Below are 22,962 nucleotides of genomic sequence, written 5' to 3'. Positions count from 1 at the left end.
TCAATCTCAGAACATTCCCCCATTTGGAACTCACTACTGGCCATCCGCAAACAATCTGGTCTGTGGAGATGGATCCTTCCCAGAGAAGTCATGCAGGACCCAGTGATGAAGGAATCAATCAGAGGCTACATAGAAGAGTACTTTGACCAAAACAACACCCCAGAAGTGACCAAGGACACAATATGGGAAGCCTTCACGGCGGTCATGAGGCGACACTTGATTGCTCTAAAAGCACAGAAAGCTAGACGATCCCAAAAATGGGAAGAGGAGCTCGAAAACAACCTAGGCAACATTAGAGAGGAAATGGCAAATAAGCAAACCCTTAAACTAAAGAGAGCCTATAGACATATACAGGGACAGCTGGAGGCGATCCGAACGAAGAGGGTAGAGAACCAATTACTCCACTTGAAACATTGGTATGCCATGAAAGCCAACAAAGCAGACAAACTACTGGCGAGGCAGCTGAAAGGCAAACAACAAAGGCAAACAGTACTGGCTCTGAGAGAATGCAATGACCAAGTGAGAACACGATAGAAGGCCAACAAAGAAATGTTTAGAGATTTCTACCAAGAACTATATACATCGGACATACCAATAGATATAGACCACATAAACTATCTAAAAGATATGAAACTCCCAACCATCACATCAGAAGAGAAACGGCACTCAACACGCAGATAACGGTAGAGGAAGTCGCAAAGGCGATAAGAGATCTGCCAAAAAACAAAGCCCCGGGCCCAGACGGCTACACAGCCACCTTTTACAAAACCTACGAGGGAACTCTAAGCCCGGTCCTCACTGAACTCTTTAACTCCTTTAAAGACTCCGCAAACATCACGAAATTAATGAACGAGGCAAAAATATTGCTCTTTCATAAGAAAGGTAGGAACTCAGAGTCACCAGGTGCATACTGACACATAGCACTAATAAACCTCGATGCCAAACTATACACCACAATCCTAGCCAATAGACTCACCCCCCTACTCTCCAAATTGATACACCAGGACCAATCAGGATTCATCCTCAACAGAACAACTCACGACAACATCAGAAGAATCACCCACCTGATTGAGAAAATGGGGATCACAAACACCCCAGCCGCCCTCCTGGCAATTGACGCGGAAAAATCATTTGACCGCGTGGAGTGGTCCATGCTCTTCCGGACTCTAGAGGAATTTGACCTCAGCGAAACCTACATCGACATGATAAGGGCCAACTATAACACCAAAAGCCAGAATCGCGGTGAACGGGGGAACTCTCACACACAATAAGAATCAAAAGAGGCACCAAACAGGGGTGCCCTCTCTCCCCACTCCTATACGCCATCTTCCTGGAGCCGCTGTTGACGAAAATAAGAAACACACCCGAAATTAAAGGCATCACAATGGGAGGCATATCCCGTAAAACATCAGCCTATGTGGACGATATGCTGAGGGCCCTAGCGGGACCGGTAGACCCATTGCCCCCACTAATACAAACAATAGAGTTTGGCCGGGTATCGGACTTGAAAATAAACAGGCAAAAGTCAGAGCTAATGGTACTGGCCAGAGACCAACAGGGAATACAGAAACGCGTAGGAGAGCTAAAACTCAGAGTGGCGGAAGAAGGACTCAACTACCTGGGGGTCACCCTCACCAGCACAATTAAAAGTCTATACACTGGGAACTACCTGCACATGTTAGCGAAAGTGAGAAAAGATTTAGACAAGTGGACCCCTCTCTCGACGTCCTGGTGGGTCAGAATAACAGTGATAAAAATGACAGTACTACCCAGGCTATTATACCACTTCCAGGCACTACCAATCAGAATACCGCCCACGTTCTTCAAAGCACTAGTCAAAATGATCAACAAATATATTTGGCAGAACAAAACCCCGAGAGTCTCCAGCATAACGCTTACGGCCCCGAAGTCAGAAGGAGGCATGGCCCTCCCACACTTCCGGAAATACTATGAGGCGGCCCAATTGTGGGTCTTGAAAGAATGGATCCCCAACACATCACAGAAGATATGGGCGGCACAAGACAGGGCAGTGGCAAGGAAAAACCTCCAACACCTACTGTGGACCAGCCCCGAACACAGGCACCCAAACCTCAGGATCAGCGAGATCATGAGCGCAGCCCTCGTCAACTGGAATAGAGCGGCAAAAAGAGAAACATTGTCCATAAATCTGGCCCCCTTTTATGCCAATGTTTGAGAACCCGGAATTCAAACCCGGCAGTGAGAAAGAAAAGTTGAAAGAATTGTTAGATTCCGAATGCACTGAGGTGGGGGACATGTACGAAGACCAACAGATTAGAACTTTCATGGAATGCTGCTCGCTTGTGGGCCTCACGGAAAAAGACAGATTCTAATATGAACAACTCCATCACTGGCCCTCTAAACCAAGGATAAGGCAGGCGGCAACGAGAGATCTAACCCCATTCGACTCATATATTCTGTTACACACAGGAGAAAAAAAATGTGTTTCAACACTATACAAATGCATAAATGTCCTAGCAGAAGACACAAAATGGCAATATATGAAAAGATGGGAAACAACACTGGGGAGAGAGATCACGAGAAGCCAATGGGAATACATCTGCCAAATCATCCCCAAATGGACATGGGCGATCCAGCAAAGAGAAACTTGGACAAAAATAATGATCCAATGGCATTACACCCCAGAAAGACTACACCGAATGTACAACACGAAACAAAACATATGCTGGCGAGGCTGCAATGAGGAGGACACCTGGAGACAGATCTGGTGGGGCTGCCCGAAACTGGTCGGAGATAAAAATCCAAATGCAAGAGACGTTTAAAAGGGCAGAAGAAGAGGTATGGATGGGCGGCTTTTAGGACCCCCGAGACAGAACGATGATGAAGACCCAGAAGAGGAATTTTATGGGTCTCCTGATTGCTGCCTGGCTAACAATAGCCCAAAGATGGAAACAGAAATCACCGCCAGCTACAATAGAATGGCTACAGAGAGTCTGGCAACTCATAGCATTGAAGCGCATAACGTATAACTTACAAGGGGCCCGACAAAACTTCTAAACAGACTGGGGGTCGGTGCTAGAATACCTTCAAAGTGACTATATGCTGCAATGGTGCCCACATAAAATCAGAATCCTGGACATGTCCACATGAGGGAACAAGTACAAAGGACATACCGATAACTGGATAAGCATTTATCGGCCGGTGGGGGGGGGGAGGGCAGGGTGCGGGAACGATGGAGGGGAAAGGGACAATGTTCAAGTCCCACAGTTTACTCTTATGTGTTAATTTCTAAATGCAATAAAAAAAAGTTTTAAAAAAGACCACTATTCACTGTAAACTAGCCTTAAGATTACTTTGTCTGCTTGCGTTTCTTTTTTGCATCTGTACACGTGTAAAATGACTTAATGTCTTCATCTGTTTCTGTGGCATAAGGTCTTCACCCTGATCCCAAGATGTCACTTATCCTTAATACTTTCTTGATTGCTTATAGAATATCTGCATTCTCTGGTCTCTGCATCTCTTCTATGTACGTCATTTCAGCTCTGTGTGACGTATACTGGCGATGTTTAGTGCTGTTACCATTCTTCTTTGCCATTTATTGGCTCTGCTTCTTCTGGGATTGCATTCAAATGGCCATCATATTTTCTTGTATGCAGGTATGGTTTTCTCAATGGGAACCTTGCTTACAGGAGTCTCTTTGCTGTCGGTATTTTCACTGGTAACGCACAAAGTCTATACTCTGCTCTTTGTTGGTTCAACTGTTCTCTATATGACACATACTCTGGTTTCCAACACACAGGCTTTTCCTCTAGATTCCCCTTTTCGCTAGGCCCACTTGGTTTAGTGTCCTGCCAAGTACTGCCACGAGGAAGATTACTTGTATTATCAAGTTCGGTTAACCCACATTCCATATTTCCAATTAACGTGTATTTACTTTCAAGCTTTACGCCACTACTGTTTCCCGCATTACACCTGTTACCTTTTCTGGCTTTGGGACGCTCTGCCGGTTCTTCTTGGGATCTTGCTTCATTCAGGAGGATTGCGCTGGCCTTCACTCTATCTGTGGCTCCTGCTCCACGTTCATGGTTGCTGGGCCAGCGTCAGCGCTGTTGTAGGACTGCGCAGGCCACCTTCTCAAGGTCGTGCCACCGCTACTCAGCCTCCAACCATGATCCTGACCAACTCCACACCACAGCGCAAAGGACTCTTGCCGCCTGCTTCTTGTCTCCAGCGGACGAATGCTGTGAGAAACCTGAAGGTGTCTCACCCGCTAGTCCACGGGGATCTGTCATCCAGGTGGCCAGAACAAAGCCATTGCTTTTGGATCCAGTTCCTGGGGATGGACCAGTGCGGGAGGATCACCTGGATCGGGGGGTCTTCGTGGAGTTGGACACCGTATGGTGAGACCCGGTATCCCCTTCCCTGTAACACCTTTTCCCCATCCTACCGAGTAGGATACTTAGGAACTGGACCCCCCTTGCCCCACTTTCCCAACACAAACACTTTCTCACAGACAGCTCACCGTGAGAGAAGATGGACTAACACCAGAGACGTATACCTGACATGTCCCAACACAATGGTCAGGCAATTACTGATCATTACACACACACACACACCTGACTTACATCACACTTCCCCACACGGATAAAATACAGAGCACGAAAGCACACTCTTAGCAAGGCAAAGCACACGAGGAAGCAGCAGTTCCGAGATGGCAGTTTAATACGAGGAGAAAGCGGTGAGACCAGAAAGGTTTGCAAGGAGGGAAGTGCCCATGACCTTTTTAGACTGTTACTTTCGTGAACCTTGGAAAATTAGAAACCTAAGACCTAGGACCTAAGCTGAAGAAACCTGCATTGTGTGTTGGAGGTACCCGGGGCTCTCCCACGTCGATGACCAAGGCGGGGAGGAGCGTTTGCCGCTGTGGTACTGTCCCTGGCTTCTATAACAAAGGAGCTCCAGTAAAGACCGCACAGCCGCTAAGTCTGAGAGACTGATACCAATCCAGCGTGTGTTAGAAGCAACGTTGCAAGTGGCAACAATGTATGAAGAAATCTAAAGAGAGCGGTGTGTGAAACAGATGTGATGAGCGAAGCAAATATAATTAAATACCAGAGGAGTGACTGAACTTTGAAAGAAAGATGCCGTAGACAGTGGTCCGGCGCCACTTGGATGCTCATTCGAAGGTCTTCGTTAGGTATCCAAGTGGTTGGAAACTGTGAAAACGGGAATCCACCGTAACGATTTTGATATAAAAGGGATCTGAGCACGGCTGAGGCGGATGTAGGCTGAACCACCTGAATTGAGTGCTTATACAAGGAAAGGAACTTTGTGTTTTGTTTTGGTACATCAGGCCCTCTGAATCAAGAGACTTTGATAAATAAAGAGACTTGGCACAGAAGGCCCTGATGCTGGTAACTGAATTGTATCCTTGTGCAGAAGTCGCCAGAGTTTGTGCTTTGCTCGAGTGAATCGCCTTGTCCCGTGCTGAAAACACTGTGCTGAAAGCCTGGGGAAGGGAGGCAAATGGCCTGAATATCCTGAAATCTCATTTTGTGAACACTTTTTTCTTTTTCATGAGCACTACCCTACACTATTTGTATTTAATGATAATGATAATGATGTGTTATTTATATAGCGCCTTAATCCAAAGCACTGTACAGAGCACACATTTACATACAATATCACCCAACCAAAATTGGTACTCATTTATCGACCTCGGAAGGATGAAAGGCTGAGTTGGCCTTGTAGCGGTAAGGATTGGAAATAGTTTTTTTTAGTGTAGGCCCTTATATTTTGATGACTCCACTAGGACTGCATTATTATTTGATGGTCGTTACTTGCTCCCATCTGTAGAGTTAGGACTAGATGGACGCTTATCGCACCCTTGTTGAAGTTCACTATACACCTTTGAACTGTGGTCACTTATGTCTGTGTTACTGTTGATAACATGCCCTCCTTACGCTGGTTTCGGCTTCCCCGGAGCGTTCTCTGCTCCACCCTTGATTTTCCTGTACTGGACTGTCTCCTGTGCTGCTTTCCATCTCTGCCTGCCCGTATCCAGGCTGGTTCTCTCAGCCCTTCGTCAGTGCTTACATTGTTTTGGTGAACACTCTGCCACTGAGTACAAGAACGTTTTCTCTTTTCTGTAGGTCACTCTTCATGTCTCTTTGGGGCCACCTCTTCTCGGTACTTGTATTGGGGTCAACCTTTGCTTTTCTGACAATCTTCTATGTCTTATTTCAGGGAACTGGCATGATGATGCATTTTACATCTTGAAGGTGAACTGTGAGCCCTGAGAGTAAGCTAGAAGGTATTAGTGGCCTAAAAAAAAGAGCTTTAACAAGTAAAAAATGGCTGGTCATGTATTAGGCCTTAGAACAGGGGGATAATACCCTATTTTGGAGGTTAGTGGTAGGTAAGATGAGGAAAGGATCCAAGGAAGAGCAATGTGGGATTCACTATGATGAATGGGCGTCCCACTGTAATCGCATAGCCCGAATAGTATGTTGGCCAGAAGCAAATCGCATCATGTGACAAACATTGCAAACTGTGAAACCTGAATGTGACCATTGGAGTCCATTTTGTAAATGCCTACCATTTTCTTTTCTGTAACGCTTTGCAAACATATTCTGTGCTTAAGCCCCACACACGGTGCGAGGCCATAGCTTGAACTCTGAATGCTAATGTAGACAGAAATGTAAAACCCTGCAGAAATACATTGTTTTCTTATTCAGTAAAGCCTTGAAGCTGTACAAAAGCCGCGGCTAATCCGAAGCCCAGGTGCCAGCCTGTCTTACAAGCTCTGTTGTAAAAGGCAGTTAAATGAGAATGATATGCAACTAACGGTGCTCCTTTACGGAGGATGATATTTCTCTGCTTCAGAACTGTCTCACCCTTAACCCATGAGTGCAGTGAACAGATAACGTTGGTTTGAATGTCTTCCTGCTAGAACATGATATCCTTCCTTGTGCCGATGCCTTGTGTTCCTAATAACAGAAAACTGTCTCTGCAGCCTCGGCTAGAAATACTAATGTTTAGACTGAATGACGTTACGTGCATAACTATCAATTACCGAACCCTAGCTTGAATGTCACGTATAGGGGCGGCCGAATAATACTGTAGAATGATGATGTATTATGTATATATATATATATATGACTGCTTTAACGCAGCTCGCTCTCTCTCCTCTCACAGTGTCTGGGAACACACGTTGTGAGGCGTTGAGACCCGATTGGCCGACTGAGATACTCTGAAAATAAACCAGACCTGTTTGGGAAACGAACCTCATGACTGGCGTGTCATTAGTATATGGTTATTGTGCCTTTATTCCATATATGGTCTTACAGAAATGGCGCCCGATTAGGGACCCTCCATGTGATGCTCCATCGCGTACATTGAAGGCAAGGACGAGTCGAGGACGAAGCTGTCGGACCGAGATCGGAATGTGTTCGGGGCACCCTTGCAGAACTGATTAGGGACTCCTCCGCAGATCTGTACACAGCCGATCCCTGATCGACGACCGGCACCCAGACAGCATCAAGGCGAGGGTCCTGGAAGCGAGGCAAATTGTGCAAGACACATGGTTGTGACGATTCTTGATTGCGCCTGTATACGGGCGAATTGCGTCCTGGGAGATGAATTGATTGATCAGGTGAGTCGTGCCCCGATTCTTAAACGTCCTGATATTGGTTAAGTGTTGCACTTGCAAGTACAAACGCCCAGGTGAAAGAGGTAAGAGTTAACCATGCCTGGGACATTGTCCGCCTGTCTAGTGAGATGTTTTCACTGCGGTAGACAGTCTTTGGAAACTGGCCAGGCCACGCCACCCGAGGGGTCGCGGGCATACGATGTGTACATTAAAAACGGTATGGGGCAATAATGCGATTTGGCATAGGCAGACCAGACATTTATCAGACCTTCAGTGGCCGAATAATGGGAACTATGGACTAGAACGTACAGAACTTTTGGAATCAGTTTTGCTACAGAAAAAGGCCAGACCTGCAGCGTTCGACATTGTAAGGGACTTGAAGGAAGGAAGCAAATCAACGCTTGGAAGAGTAGAGGGAAACACGCACGTAGACACATGTCAAACATAGAGAAAGCGCTAGAACATGATCAACAGAAGCAGACAGAAGCTATTAGGAACATGGATAGGGCCTTCCAATTAGACATACAGAAAATATATCCTTCACAAGATTTGCATACATCAGACGAATTGATAAATAAGATACTAAATGAGTGAAAAAATGATCATCCAAGTACTGCCCCAGTTGCACTGCCTCCCTATGTATATCCTCCTGTTGCTATTCCCAAACTTCCATTTGCACCTGCAGTAACAGTCCCATCTGTATACCGTCCCAATCTCTATAAACTGCACCAGGGAGAAGAATGGTACGAGTGTAAAAACGCTCTAACTGATGGGGAGAAAGAACGTGTTGTCCATCTGAGCGTGTTTGAAGTTGGTGAAGCCCTTAGATACATGAAGAATGGAAAGGTGGTTGGCCCTGATTGAATTCCAGAGGAGCTTTATAAAGAAGAGATGAATGTGTGGGTTCCAGTCCTATGCAAAGTTTTAAATATTCTTTCAACAAGTAAAATCCTTCTTTCTTTGCGCAAGGCAGTTATTATTCCCCTAATTAAACTAAAAATATTTGTGATGTCTATACTCGGCCACTTGCAGTTGTGGTCTGATGCTAACCACATACCCCGCATCAAGCTGGATTTCGGAAAAACATAGGCACTGTTGACCAGTGTTTTCTGATTTTTCTTTTAATTCAAAAATATGTAATTTTATCTAGTACAAAGTTATATGTCGCATTTTTAGATCTTAAAATTTCTTTTGACTCTGTGTCAAAGACTACTTTGTGGCGTATACTTGAAACTCGTAAAGCCCCCCAGAAGTGTCATGATGCCTACCCCCGGGGAAACGGACTAGGTCCAGCAACCCCGGAAGCAGGCATCAAGTTATTTTGAGCAAGCCCAAAAACCCCTACTAGGGGCTGTTTGGGTGCGGTCCTGGCGCCTATGGCCTATGGCGCCATGGCCTATGGCCTATGGTGCCAGGCTCATATGGAGAGGCAGTCCTGGCGCCATAGGCGCCAGGCTCATAGAGTAGAACTTACCTGATGCAGACCATGCTGCAAGCTTACCTGGTGCAGACCATGCTGCAGAGCTCCAAGTCAAATGAGGTTTGGAAGGGACTATTTTACCTAGGGACTATTTTTTACTCGGGTGGGGCTGGGGAGGAATACTTACCTCGGAATACTTTTGAGGCTATTTAAACCACGCCCGAAGTGCAGCACACGCTTCGCCTTATTCTGCATCCAGCAGCGTAACGCTCACCGTGTCAGCAAGCCTGCATCCAGTCCTCTGCCACGCCCGCCTCGAGTCTGCAGCTCCTAGAAAAAGGGAGGAACAGAAGGAGAAAAGATTAGAATAAGAGCAAACCTTCGATCCTTACCTGAATTCCGGATCCACCGCTCCTTCGAGCTGGAAGAAAGAAGCATTTTACGCACGCCACCTCGCCTGCTTCAGCGCTGCGCTGAACTCAACGGCCTTCGCAGCATCCTCACGATCCACCGCATCCTTCTGCACGTTCCCGTCGCATTCTGGCACCTAAAGGGAACACAAGAACAGCAAAGGTGAGCCAAGGAAATAAACGGAGGCAATAGTAATTACCCCCATCTTCTCACCACAATAGACGTACCTAATTTTATGAAGTTCGGGGAGGCATAATTCCCCGAACTTCATATTTTCTCTCCACACCTGAATAAGGGAACAAGCAACAGGTTACATTCTGGCCTTATTTTATCGAACTGTGTAGGATAAGCCAAATCCTTACCTGAACTTCGTCAGCTACCACAAGGAACTCTTCGCTTGGGTCAAGCTGCAAACTGCAAGGAATCGGACAAGAGTGAAAGTCAGACATGTGAACTCTTACGAACTACATACTTTTCGGAGTCAATATTGTTTGGAACTCACCAATTCCTTCGAGCCAGTGAAGCAACTGGTTATCAACGCGCCCCTGCGCTCAATGCAGGATGGAGAGCTCATCTTTTCAAACCATCAGGTGAGACTATAAGAGGGGACATCAAAGGTGATCTGTGGGGAGATCAGCGAGGGTGGGGGGATTTACGCTCAACTACACGGGTGGTTAATTCCCTTTCTCTATTTGCAGAAGAATATTCCTATGGGCCAAGCAAACGAAGCTAGGTGGGCCAGTCCAGTCCGTCATCTCGGCCCTACGCGTCACATTGGTGGAGACCGCAGATGTCCAGTTCAGATCGACGCCTCTGTGGATGCCAGGTGAGCGTAACGGAAGTTGATTTCTATAATTGCTTAATTGTATTCTCAAAATCAGAGTCAAGTTCGCAATGGCAGGAGGAGAGAATGTACAAAGGCGTTTTAAGGTGAGCATGGAAGTGAATTTCCTAAAATGGCAAATGAATTGCAATCTCAAACAGTACAAGGAACAATTTACATTATTGCTGAGGTAAGGAGGGAGTGGAGAGGGATAGAGGAGTGAGAGGGAATGGGAGGTATGAGTGGAGGTGTAAGCAGAAGTAAGAAGGGAGGCGAAAGGGTGTGAGGAAGAAGAGAGGGAAGAATAAGACTAGATAAGAGCAGGAGGTCGGGTAGAAGGGAGTAGAGAGGAAGGAGAGGTTATAGAGGTAAAGGAATAAGAGGTGACGCATGGGCAGTGGGAGAAGTAGGAGAGGAAGTGAGAGGTGTTAGGGGGGAATGGAAAAGATAAGATTTTAGAGAAGAGCGAAAGGAAGGGTAGGAGGGAGAAGAGCGGATGGGGAGGGGGAGGAGGCTCCAGTGGAACGGAGCAAGTAATTTGAAAGAGTGGGGCGCAGGGAAGTAGGGGAGGAGAGAGTAGGAAAAGATCAGCAGAGCGAAGAGAACGAGAAGTGGAGTAGAAAGTAAGAAGGGTAGGGGGGGCAAGACCATGGAGGGATTTGTAGACAAGACAGAGGAACTTGAATTTAATTGAGGCACGGATGTGCTCTTGCCCCTCAGCTTTTTAATATATATACAAGAAATAATTGACGCCTTGCTGAAAGAGTGGCAGGATTACACAAAAATGGGTATAGAAAAATATCCGGTGCTCTTTTACGTGGACGATGCAGCAATCATTTTGACAACCCAAGTGGGTCTAAAAAAGGCTTTATTAATTTTTGAGACTAAATGTTGTTAAACAGTAGGCAGGAGTCAGCAATCAGGTTGAAATTAGTGCCCCTTTTTATTCAGGCAAACAAGTATTTTATCGGGTTGCAAACAAAAGAAATTCTCTCCACTTAATCACAGGGATTGCAGCTTCATAAATTGTTTGTTCACGCTTCAGTGTTCTTGCTTGGACTCGGTCAGAACTGAACACTAAAATAAATGCTTAATTTGGGCCGATTCAGTGTCCGATTCACCGGAATCTGCGGTCAGTCCTAATGGGTGTCCACCGTCCATCGGCTCGCCGGATTCCTTTCCAGCAGAAATCAAAATGCCACGGTTCTCCGGTGCTGAGTCCTTAGGAAAGCACTTTCTTAACTCGCCTCTCTTAACTTCGGTTAGGTGAATGTTGCAACTAAATAATTCAAGTGTTTTGGCAGTTCTTCTCCTTCAGTCTTGCCTGAGGAGTTTTTCGATACCGGGCTTCCTTGGACCTAGTAAGCCCAATTCCATTCAGCCATGTCCTCTGTCCACTCCTCTCCGGCTCAGCTCTGCTCCGAAACGAAAAACAAAAGACCCCCTTTGAGTCCACACCTGCATTATTTAATGTTCCTACAACGTTACCCCTCCCACCCCCAGGTGTAGTCAATCCACATCCTCTCCTCTCCTCCGACTGCACCCCCCCCCCCTTTTCCCGCTTTCGTTTCTCAGCGTTTCTTCTGTTAGTCGGCCGCCGTATTTCTTACTTTGTTACACCCGCCCTTCCTGCTTTGTTTTCGTTCCCAATGTCCTCCCGCCGGATGGTATGGTAAGGGAACCCCACTGTGTATTTTAATGGTTTGGGACTTGGAGCTTTTTAGACTGTGGGACTTCGTGAGGTGCATAATGGGAGTAGTAGTTTACACTTTTTCACATGCGGCAGAGCTAATTACCGCAACCCTTGGTACTCTGGTATTGTCCCTTGTTATTGCCGCCTTTCCCTCCTTTGTTCCTTGGGGTGCATCCAACCCTGCACTCTGTTGCCCGGACTGGGATTCCAGGTACCTAATAGTAGGGATAAATCTGCTCTGTTCCTGTTGCCTCAGATGTTTAGCCAACACTGTGTCACATCTGTTACTCTGAATAAAGAATGTTTGCTTGGCTCTTAAGAACGTGCCTTCCGCTTTGTTTGATGTTAGTGTATTAAGTTGTGCTCTAGCTATCATCCATCCTCTTAGGTTATGAACCGATCCAGACTCCTTATGTTCTCTTTCTAGTGTAGCTACTTCACCCCATCGTCTTATTTGTGCAGCTTGTCTCATCCATTTCGTTTTTCCCACTAGTTGCATATATTGCCCTCTAAGCCTTCATCCTCTCCCAAGTGGCGTCCCAGGTGGGGACTTCTGGGATATTTTCTTGGAAATAAGAGGGATTCCTCCAATTCCTTGCAGTATCCAGGATCTCTAAGTAGTCGTACTACAATCTCCAACTCTTGCCCATTCTCCCTTTAACCCCCTGTTTACTGATACCCAGACCGGAGCATGATCCGCTATCGCAATAATACCCATTCCCTTGTCCACCACTGATTTTATTTTGGGATGTCTTGAGACGTAATTATGGTCTATTCTAGGAAAAGTGCGATGTACGTGTGAAAAAAACAGTCCCTTGTCTATGGATTAATAGTTCTCCAATTATAAATCTGACCCAGGCTGCCTAGTTTGTTTCTTAGTTCAGATAACGTTGCCCCGTATTGATGGTGTATGTTGCAAGCTAATCTGTCTTTACTTGGATCCCCTAATAAGTCCCCATCCTGCACCAGGTCTCCTTTTCTCTATTTTTAAATGAAGTCGAGGCGTTTCATGATGATTGTTTCCTGTCTTTGATTGGGGGCATATGATGATGGTAGGGTAACTTCTCAGTCGTTTAAGCATCCCGCCACCATAAAGTATTCGCTATGAGACCTTTTGATTATCCATGCCAGACATGCATGCCTAGATCCCCCATGGCAGTGGTAGGAATATGGGGGTGACATGACCATGAAGAAAGTTCAGGGCCAACAAGGTTAATTTGCAGGTCATTTGTGGTCAAATGGTGCCATTTTAATAAGTTGGACTGTTTTGCCACCACTTTTGACCATTGTTGATGTCACTTTTTAAATTTAAATCTGCATTACATTAAACATGTTTACCAAAAAACATACATTTTGAAACCTTAGCTTCACAAAATAAGGTTTTGACATTGGAAAGCGCACAACACTATTTCACTGAAAAGTGAACACTTTAGCTTGTCATAAGGAAATCGTCAGATATTCCCACAAACAGTAATAAACAGACATTTATAAGTAGACCTGTTAAAGATTGATCTATTCATATTCTTGGTGATGGATGGGTGGCTGGATGAAGATGGTGCCATCCTCTTGAAAAGAATACATCCTGTCGTGCTGGTGAAGGAACAGTAACATTTGGTAGAGTAATGTTTTGCAAATATTTGCAATAATGTAATGCTATACCCACTCATTCGTGGATACATGCGGACAAGCAATATATCGAACATTCCAATAACCAAACTGGTAAAACCTGCTGCCCGAAGTTAACTTGGAAGTTATGTTAGTATTCCTTTTAAAGCGCATCGTTCACCCGAAGGTATCTTGGCGCTAGAGAGGAGTGAAACTGCCAACTTGTCAGGCGAAGACAGCCAGGGGGCTAAAACAGAAGGGTTTTAAGTTCTGTCCTAAACTGGAAGTGATTTGACATGTTTTTAACTGTCCCAGGCAGTTTGTTCCACATTTGAGCGGCAACGACAGAAAAGGCACGTTCTCCAATGCGTGATCTGCGAAACCTCGGGACAACCAGAAGGCCAAAGGCAGCAGAGCAGAGATGGCGGGCATTGAAGTAACAAGTACATTTCGATTGAAGATACTCAGCCCCCTGCCCATGAAGTGCCCTGTGAACAATGCACATGGCCTTAAATCTAATCCGCTGCATCACAGGGAGCCAATGGAGGGTGCATAACGCGGGGAGATGTGAGCCCCAAATGGAGAGTCTGTGGCCACCCGAGGGGCTAGATTCTGAAGATGTTTCAACCGCTGGATGGTGCACTTGGGCTGAGCCAGATACAGATAATTACAGTAGTCAAGTCTGCTCAGCACCAAGGCAGCCATAACAGGTGGATGGAGAGTCAATGGTATCAGAGGGAGAACCTTTTTTAAAAAAATATTTAGTTGGAAAAAACCAGCTTTACAAGCCACAGGCACTTGGTCTTTCATCGAAAGAGAGGATGAAAGAATTACTCCTAGATTCCTCACCTTGGACACAGGGATAGGAAGAACACAAAGTGAAGAAGGCTTGAAAGAGGAAACCCAAAGAGTAGGATCAGGTGGGGAGGCCCAACCACCAACACCTCAGTCTTGTCCCCATTCAATTTCAACCAGTTGCGACTCATCCACTCACCAACGGCAGTCGGGCACTTATGAAGGCACGACGACACCTCAATCCAATCAAGATCTAAACGTATCAGGATCTGGTTGTCGTCGGCATAAGAATAGCACCTGACGCTGAGGGAACGAATTAGACATATCAACGGGCAGATATATATGTTGAAAAGAATGGGGGACCGGTTCGGATCCCTGTGGGACACCGCAGGAGAGGCAGCGGGGGCCAGACAGAAAGGAAGCAAGAGAGAGCACCTGAATGCGATCGGCCAGAAAAGAGGAGAACCAAGACAGTACATGACCCGAGATGCCAATTTGAGACAGGCGAGTAAGCAAGGTAGGGTGGTCTACGGTATCAAATGCCGCTGATGGGTCTAATAAAATCAGAAGTGTAATGCACTGTGGGGGAGGGGAATCTTCATTGGATAGTGTGACGAATCACAGGATTATGTCCCTCCGCCGCAAATGGGGAGCCTTTCCATGTGAGGCTGGGGACGTCAGCCGCTACGTAATAATCCCGTAGCGGGAAGCAGGACCTCACAGGGAGAGACTCCTAATCCCCCCCCCCCCAATCCCACCCACCCCAGGGAACAGGGACTCCTAAAGTCCCTTTCTCTAACACCACAACAAGACCACCAAGTCAGACCACTGTGTATTACTTTCATACACAGTTTGTTTCCTCTTGAAAACAACCCTTCATGAGTACTAGAAAGAAGAGGAGTGATGGAAGAATAGTGATGATTACTTCCAGTACTGTGACCAACAAGAGTGAACTGAGGCTGCAGAACATTCATTAGAGGAGGGACTGATGGTAGCATGGGGAGCGAGTTGATCGATAGCAGGTGATTGCTAGAAAGATGCCGGAGGCTGGCGCCTAGACAACAAAGCTGAAGTCGAGATAGATTTAGAGAGACGGAGACGGAGACAGTGAAGACAGTTTCGCCTGGTTGCACGACCACACGAAAACCATGGTGGGCCTGGCGCCTGGTAACAGATATTGAAACCAGACTGCAACAGAGAGATTGGATACCTGATCTCCTCAAAAGAAGTGAATCAGCTGCCGAGCAGGACAGAGCAAGGGAAGCAACCGCTCCAGAAGAGGTTACACCACTGAGAGGGGCGAACAGTTGTATCCAGGACTGGGGAAGCAAAACTGGTTATGGGAGCCAGGAAAACCTTAATGCTTGATACGGGCATACAACCAACCAAGGCCCCGCTAAAGTAAGACTATCAGTGGGCCAAAGGGCTTTGGGGAGCCCTGGAAAGCTGAGAGACATTGATATACCAGGCTGGGAAAGCCAACAAGTTACGGGGGCCAGGAAAAAAAATGCTGGTTACAGGCAGACACCCAACCGAGGCCCCGCTAAAGCAAGCCTTTTAGAAGGCCAAAAGTGCTTTGGGGAATTGTGGAAATATTAAACATATCAAGACTGGGAAAACGGATAACTCCAGTCCGAAATGCTGACCTTGTATTAAGGAGACCCTTTTTTTCTTGTAAAAAAGGGAATGCAGCGGAATTGTATAAAGATTTAAGACTGGCTGTTCGAAACCTGCCAGGATGCTGGAAGTAGAGTTTGGACTAAGGACTATTTATTTTGGACACTTGACCACCACTATTTATTTTTAGTTTAGGTAGGGAAAATCCCTTATAGTGGTAGGGATAGACAGGCCTTTTCTTACTATTTAAATAAACACCCTTGAACATGTCACATCTTAGTCCGACTCCTTCCGGCTCACCACTCACTCTTTTTTTTTTTAATAATTCTGTTTATTACGTTTTAGGAACATAAACAACAAGACAAACATGAATCAATGGTATACAACAGATCGTGGTAGCAAGGCAGTTTACAAAAGGCAAAAGGAACCCAGTCGGGTCAGGAACCAGCAGGCATGTGTGGGATTGGTCAGGTAACCAATGTTAACATCTGTACATGTCTGTTTTCAGTGATAGATTTCAGTTAGCGTCCAACCACTTATCCCATATTTTCCCGAATTTACGGGGGCAGCCTCGTGCATTATAAATCCGGCGCTCCACGGCCGCGCATCTGTCCAGCTCATTGCTCCAGCGGTTCACGGATAGCGGGTCGGCAGAGCCCCAGCTAGCCGCGATCAGTCTTTTGCTTGCCCCCAATGCCAGTGTCAGAAATATTTTCTCATATTTCGACAGGTCCACCTCACCTCGGATTCCCAGCAGTATCATTTTGGGGTCCCTGGGGATTGTTGTCGCCAGGGTGTCTGCGATCTTGTTGATACAGCTCTCCCAGAAGACCTGTAATACTCGGCAGTCCCATAACATATGGTAAAATGTGGCAGGTTCTGTTTTGCACCTGAGGCATGTCCCGTCTTCCAGTCCCCCCCATTTGGCCATGTCAGTGCGTGAATAGTATGTGCGGTGGAGGATCCTCAGTTGTATAAGCCTGAGCTTGGAGTCTATGCCTATTTCTCTAGGGGACATCAATGCCTCTACCCAGTCTTCTGGTTCCATTAGACCTATGTCCTTTTCCCATTTTTCTTTGAGCCCATCTAGCTGCGTCGCCCCAAAGGAGTTGAGAGCTTGATAGAGCGTGGAAGTGACCTTGGTGACAATGTGTTGCGAAAGGATGTTGGTCTCAATGGGAGTATAGGGGGGTATAGTTGTCGTATCAGGGAATTGTGTGCGGATAGCGTGGGCCAGTTGCGCATGTCGAAACCGGTCCATGGGAGCAAGGTCGAATCGCTCCTGCATGGTCTCAAAGTCAAGGAGGTGGCCGTCCTGTATCACATGCGCTAGTGTATGTATCCCTTTCGCGCACCAGTGGCCGAAGGGGCCCATCTTAACAATTTCCGGGAGGAGTGCGTTGTGCCATAGGGGTTGGGATAGTGTCGGTTTACCTTTCCAGCCTATTAGTTTGTGCGCGTCCCGCCAGGCCCGGCTAATGTGGCGTGTCATTTTGGGCAACAACGGAGGTTGGTCGTGGGTGGCGTACAGAATCTGTAATGGGGTTAGTGGGGTCATGCTTTCTATTTCAAGACGGATGTGGGGGAGTGTGGGCTCTGCGTGTATCCAGTCGTTTACCACCCCAATCTGGGCTGCAAGGTAATACGTGCGTATGCATGGCAGACCGATGCCTCCCTCCCACACTGATCGCTGAAGCGTTTCAAGGGCGATCCTGGGTTGTTTCCCTCCCCACAGCAGGGTGCGAAGGCATCTGTCTGAGTGCGAAGGTGTCTCGGGGGATGGGAAGGGGGGCGTTTTGGAGTACATACAGCAGTCTGGGGAGGGTCAACATTTTGAATAGCGCCGCTCTGCCCATTAGTGATAGTGGGAGTGATTGCCAGTGGGAGGTGTCCCTATTGAACCGGTCAATTATTGGTTGTAAGTTGAGTTGCAGGAACCCACCCAGTGTCGGGTCGAGTCTTATGCCCAGGTATTTGAGTTCTCTAATGGAGACGTGATATGGGCAGGATTCAGGGATCGCAGACTCGTTTCCCTTGACCGGGAAGTAAATGGTTTTGGTTTCGTTAACCTTAAGACCTGCAAAGCGCTGATATTCACTAAGGATGCGGGAGACAATCGGGCAGGATGTGCGTGGGTTGCTGAGGTATATGAGGAGGTCGTCCGCGTACAGGGAAAGTCGGTCTTCCCCCCCTCCCGGCCAGGCAAACCCTGACCAATTAGTGTTATTCCTAAGCTCAATTGCGAGGGGTTCTATGGCCAAGAGAAAAAGCAGCGGGGAGAGGGGGCATCCCTGTCTCGTACCACGGCCTAGGGGAAATGATCGGGAGTATCTGCCGTTCACCCTTACCGTGGTCTCCGGTTGTGCATACAGGAGTTTAACCCACGATATAAACGTCTGCCCCAAGTTCATCCGAGCCATGATTGCCCACAAGGCCTCCCAATCTACAGAGTCAAATGCTTTTTCGAAGTCCACTGCCAGGAGGGCCAATGGGGCTGGTATTTCCTTAGCTCTGCTCAGCGCCAACTGGACTCTGCGCAGGTTCATGCGGGTGGATTTGTTGGGCATGAATCCGCATTGGTCGGGGTGGACCAGGGCCTCTATAACTTGCAGCATTCTGTTGGCTAGTATTTTGGCGAGGACCTTGGCTTCGCCGTTGATCAAGGATATTGGGCGATAGGAGGCACATTCCTCCGGGGGTTTCCCGGGCTTATGTATGACTATTATGCATGCCTTCCTAAGGTCCGGGGGGAGTGCCCCCAGCTCTCTGCTGCGTAGAAACATGCGGTGCATGTGGGAGGGCAATGACCCGCCAAGGCATTTCCAGGTTTCTGTAGGGAACCCATTAGGACCCGGGGTCTTCCCAGGTTGGAGCTGTGCGAGCGCCTCTTGTACCTCGGTGACAGTGATTTCGGCATTCAGGAGGTCTGTTTGGCGCTGGGAGAGCTTCGGGATCTCGATCTGGTCAAGGTAACATGTGGGTTCGGAAGACTGTCTCTCGGCCGGTGGAGTGTAGAGTTTCTCATAGTAGGCGGCGAATGCCGCAACAATGTCCGCGTCGTCTGTGAGGAGCGTTCCGTCTGGAGATGTTATTGCCCGCACATGTCCCCTGGCCTGTTCGCGCCTTTCCAACCAGGCCAGTGTCTTATTCGCCTTGTCGCCTCGATCGTAGATTTGGCTCCGGACTAACTGATGGGCTATTCGTGCATTGTCTAGAGCCAGGTTGCGAAGGGCCTCTTGTGTTGTGATCAGCTCCTCCTTCGCTTCTTGGGTGCCGTGTTTTAGGGTTTGCCGTTCGCACTCCAGGACACGTGCTTCTGCCTCTTTAATCTTTTGGGTTTGTCGTCTTCGGTAGGCCGAAACTTCCGAGATAGCCTCCCCGCGGAGGACAGTCTTATATGCCTCCCAGAGTGAGATCGGGCAGTCCACTGATCCTTCGTTGTTTTCAAAATATTCTGTTGTCCTCTTTTCCAGTTCCTCCGCAATTTCGGGGAGACGTAGGTGATACGTGTTCAGGCGCCAATTACGATCCGGACCACGGCCGGAGTTCTTCATGGACAATAGGAGCGGAGAGTGGTCAGAGATACCTCTTGCGAGGAATTCCGCATCGAGGAGCCTGTGCTGTATATTGCGGGGGATGAAGGCATAATCGATTCTGGAGAATGACTTATGGACGCCTGAGAAGAAGGAGAACCCAGCCTCGTTGTTGTGAAGCGAGCGCCATGCGTCCGTCATACCCAGGGTTTCGGCGAACGTGGCGAGTGGTGTGGGGGTAGGGCAGGTGCCTGACCTCCTGTGAGACCTATCGATTGCAATGTTCATTACTTCATTAAAGTCTCCGCCAATCACCCATACATCGGCCTCATCTTCTAGTAATCGGCTCTGTAGCTCGGAGAGCAATTCTTTCGTTTGTGAGGGAGGTGCGTAGATTGCAGCGAGGCCCCATTTCTCGCCCCAGATATCAGCCAATATCATGACATAGCGGCCCCGGGGGTCGGTCTTGACCTTCTTGACCTGCAGGGGGACTCGCTTGTGAACCAGGATCATCGTGCCCCTGGCTCCCGTTGTGAATCCAGCCTGGTAGGCGTGGGAGTAGTTGGATCTTTTGAAGAAGTGTGTGCTCGTACCGAGCAGATGTGTTTCGTTTAAGAGGGCTATATCGGGCGAGTGGCGATTAAGATACTGGAGCACTAGTCTTCGCTTTATGCTGGAGCCAAGGCCGTTAACGTTCCAGGAGAGCACAGTTATCTTGTTGGAGTCCATTCTATCTGCGTGGGGCGCATATCTGGGCATCGAGGATCAGTGGTAGTCTTGTGCGCTCGAGAGATGTATGGCGTTGTGTTTCCGGGGGAGACGGTCGGGGGTCGTCTCAGGTTGGTATATCTGCTGCCCGGATGATGATTATGTCTGTGATCCTGTCCACAGAATGAGCTCGATTCCCTTGCCAGTGCTACGATATGACTCGCCTTCATATTTCTTGATTCGGTTTCTTTACAGTCCTTGAATTCCCCCCCACCCTGTACTTCCCCCCCAACTGGGAGCACCTGTCGCCCAAACATTGAACTTATAACTTTATAAACTTCTTCGGGATAACCCGGCTGTGATAACGCGCGCTCAGCCTTAGGGGGCGGCGGCCGCTAGGTGCTCATTTCCATTCTACCAATCTGCAGTTTGGTCCCTTCAGTACCGGGTACTCAGCCTTTTCCCGTAGGAGTTCTTGACGCGTCGTCTTCCGCATCGGACGGGGGGTGAGGAGGCGAAGGTCTCCCAGGTCGGGGTCGCTGTGCGGGTGGGCCCGGTAGCACGCGTCTCCCACTGGGGTCCGTGAGGACATGAGTTTCAAGCCAGTCCCATGCATCTTTGGGGTTGTAAAATAAGTGAGTGGCGCCCTCATACTGGACTTTTAGCAATGCCGGGAAGAAGAGGGCATATTTGATGGATAGTGACTGGAGCTTCCTCTTGATGGAGTCAAAGGACTGGCGGGCTTTTTGGACTTCTTTCGTGTAGTCAGGATAGAAGCCGACCTTGTAGCCGTTGTACGTGATCGGGCCCATGGCCCTTGCCATTTGTAGGATCGCATCGCGGTCGCGATAATTCAGTAGGCGTGCAATCATTGTTCTGGGCGAGGCACCCGGTGTTGGTCTGCCGGTGGGGACTCTGTGTGCCCTTTCCACCGAAAAGAATTTAGATAGCTTCTTCGGGGCAAAGATATGAGTGAGCCAATCTTCTAGGAAGAGTTCTGCGCTGGGGCCTTCCTCTTTCTCTGGTATACCAAGGATCCTGAGGTTATTGCGTCGCGCTCTCCCCTCACTGTCTTCGGCGCGGTTTTCCAGTTGGGTCACTTTTTGGGTAATCGCGGTGAGCTGTTGTTCCATGCGATGGACTGCATCTTCAGTGTTAGACACCCTCTGTTCCGCTTCCCCCACCCTGGTCGACAAGTTGCGGAGGTCCTGGCGTATAAGGGACACCTCAGAGGATAGGCCACCTATTTTTTGTTCCAAGGACGTCCTCGAGTCCCCAATCGCTTTCATAAGATCTGACAAAGAGATAGAAGGGTCTCTGAGTACTCCAGGGTTACTCTCTTCTTCTGGGGGTTGAGGTTCGCGCGGGGGCGGGGCCCCTACGGTGAAGAGGTCCATCTTGCTCTGTAGTGTTTGCCTCTTGGTTTTCTCCTTTCCCATGCTTCGGACGGGCTCTATGTCGTTGGGATCTGGCTGCCCTCCTTCGGTGCGCACTACGAGCCGCCGCCAAAGCTATTTTTTTTTTTTTTTTTTGGTATGGCCGCAGTGTCGTCGCTCAGCCTCGCTTAGTTGCTCGGTGTATAGTAGGGATGACGTGGGGAGGACTGTACCCCTTTTCTATCGTCGTTATGGGCCTGTTTCCACTGTGCAGGGTGGCCCTCCGTGCGCGCTGCGTTTCGGGCGTTGGTTTAAGCCACTCGGGGCGGTCCCAAGAGGGGGGTGGGGCAGGTCTTGGGGTCCACCATGGACCGGGGGAGAGGTCCCCCACCCTCTCAGTGTGGCTGCGTTTGTGGCTCGTGGGACTATGGTGCAGCTGTGCTCTGTGTCCTCCTGTAGCAGGCTGGTTGCCAAAAGGGGGTCGTGGGGGGGGGGGGAGCAAAACAAACATCCACCCCCCACACCCGTGTACCTTGCCGCGGGTGCCTCTGGTTGCTGCCTGTCCTCCTTCAACGGTGGAGCGCAGCTTTGGGCTCGTGCTGCCGCTCGACCCCGGGTATTGTAGTCCTGCCGATGAGGGGGCCCCACTGGGAAGGTTGGCGATGCGGCGTCACAAGTGGATCGGGGGGTGTGTGGGCAGTCGGCGGGGCCTTAATCCGAGCGTCGCTCCCACCTGGGAGCCGCAGCAAACTCAGCGTCTCCGGGGGGGAGGGGCGATCCTCTACTCCCGCCCGCGCCGCGATGGCCGCGATTCAACCGCCGGCGGTCCGCGGGCTGGTTCCGGCGTCTCCCGCTCCGATTTCCCTTCGGAGTGCGCCGACAGCAGCTCCAGCTGGTCCGCCGCCGTTGGTGGGCGGCTGAGGCGCGATGGCCGCGATTCAACCGCCGGCGGTCCGCGGGCTGGTTCCGGCGTCTCCCGCTCCGATTTCCCTTCGGAGTGCGCCGACAGCAGCTCCAGCTGGTCCGCCGCCGTTGGTGGGCGGCTGAGGCGCGATCGGTGCTCGTGGAGTGGAGAAAAAACAGGATAATGGTAGCGGCCGCCGGGAGCCGTTAAGTTTAGTCCCGCATGCGTCGCGCGCGCATGCGCAGTCGGGCCTCACCACTCACTCTTAACACTTCTCTCCCTAGTATGTTTCCTCCTTACTTTCTCCTCTTGTTTATCCTCCTTCCTTTGTCCTCCCTCCTACTTTCCCAGTCCCTTCCTAGTGCCTCTATCTTTCTCTCCTATCCTCTATTCTTGCCTCCTATGATCTCTGGTCTTGTTGACCCCTTGCTTGCTCTTTCTCTCACC

The 22,962-nt window shown here is 48.8% G+C and overlaps 1 protein-coding gene across 1 annotated transcript in view; it reads left to right on the top strand.

Annotated features, from left to right (window-relative positions):
- Positions 1–22,962, top strand: part of ATL3 (atlastin GTPase 3) — a 1,042,039-nt gene that overhangs the window by 270,624 nt on the left and 748,453 nt on the right. The window lies entirely within an intron of this gene.

The sequence above is a fragment of the Ambystoma mexicanum genome, chromosome 2p (genome assembly GCF_040938575.1).
Source record: "Ambystoma mexicanum isolate Mex_15411 chromosome 2p, UKY_AmexF1_1, whole genome shotgun sequence".
NCBI classification, from domain to species: Eukaryota; Metazoa; Chordata; class Amphibia; order Caudata; family Ambystomatidae; genus Ambystoma; species Ambystoma mexicanum.
Note: the sequence above shows the minus strand (reverse complement) of the source record. Positions and strands in the feature narration are given on the sequence as shown.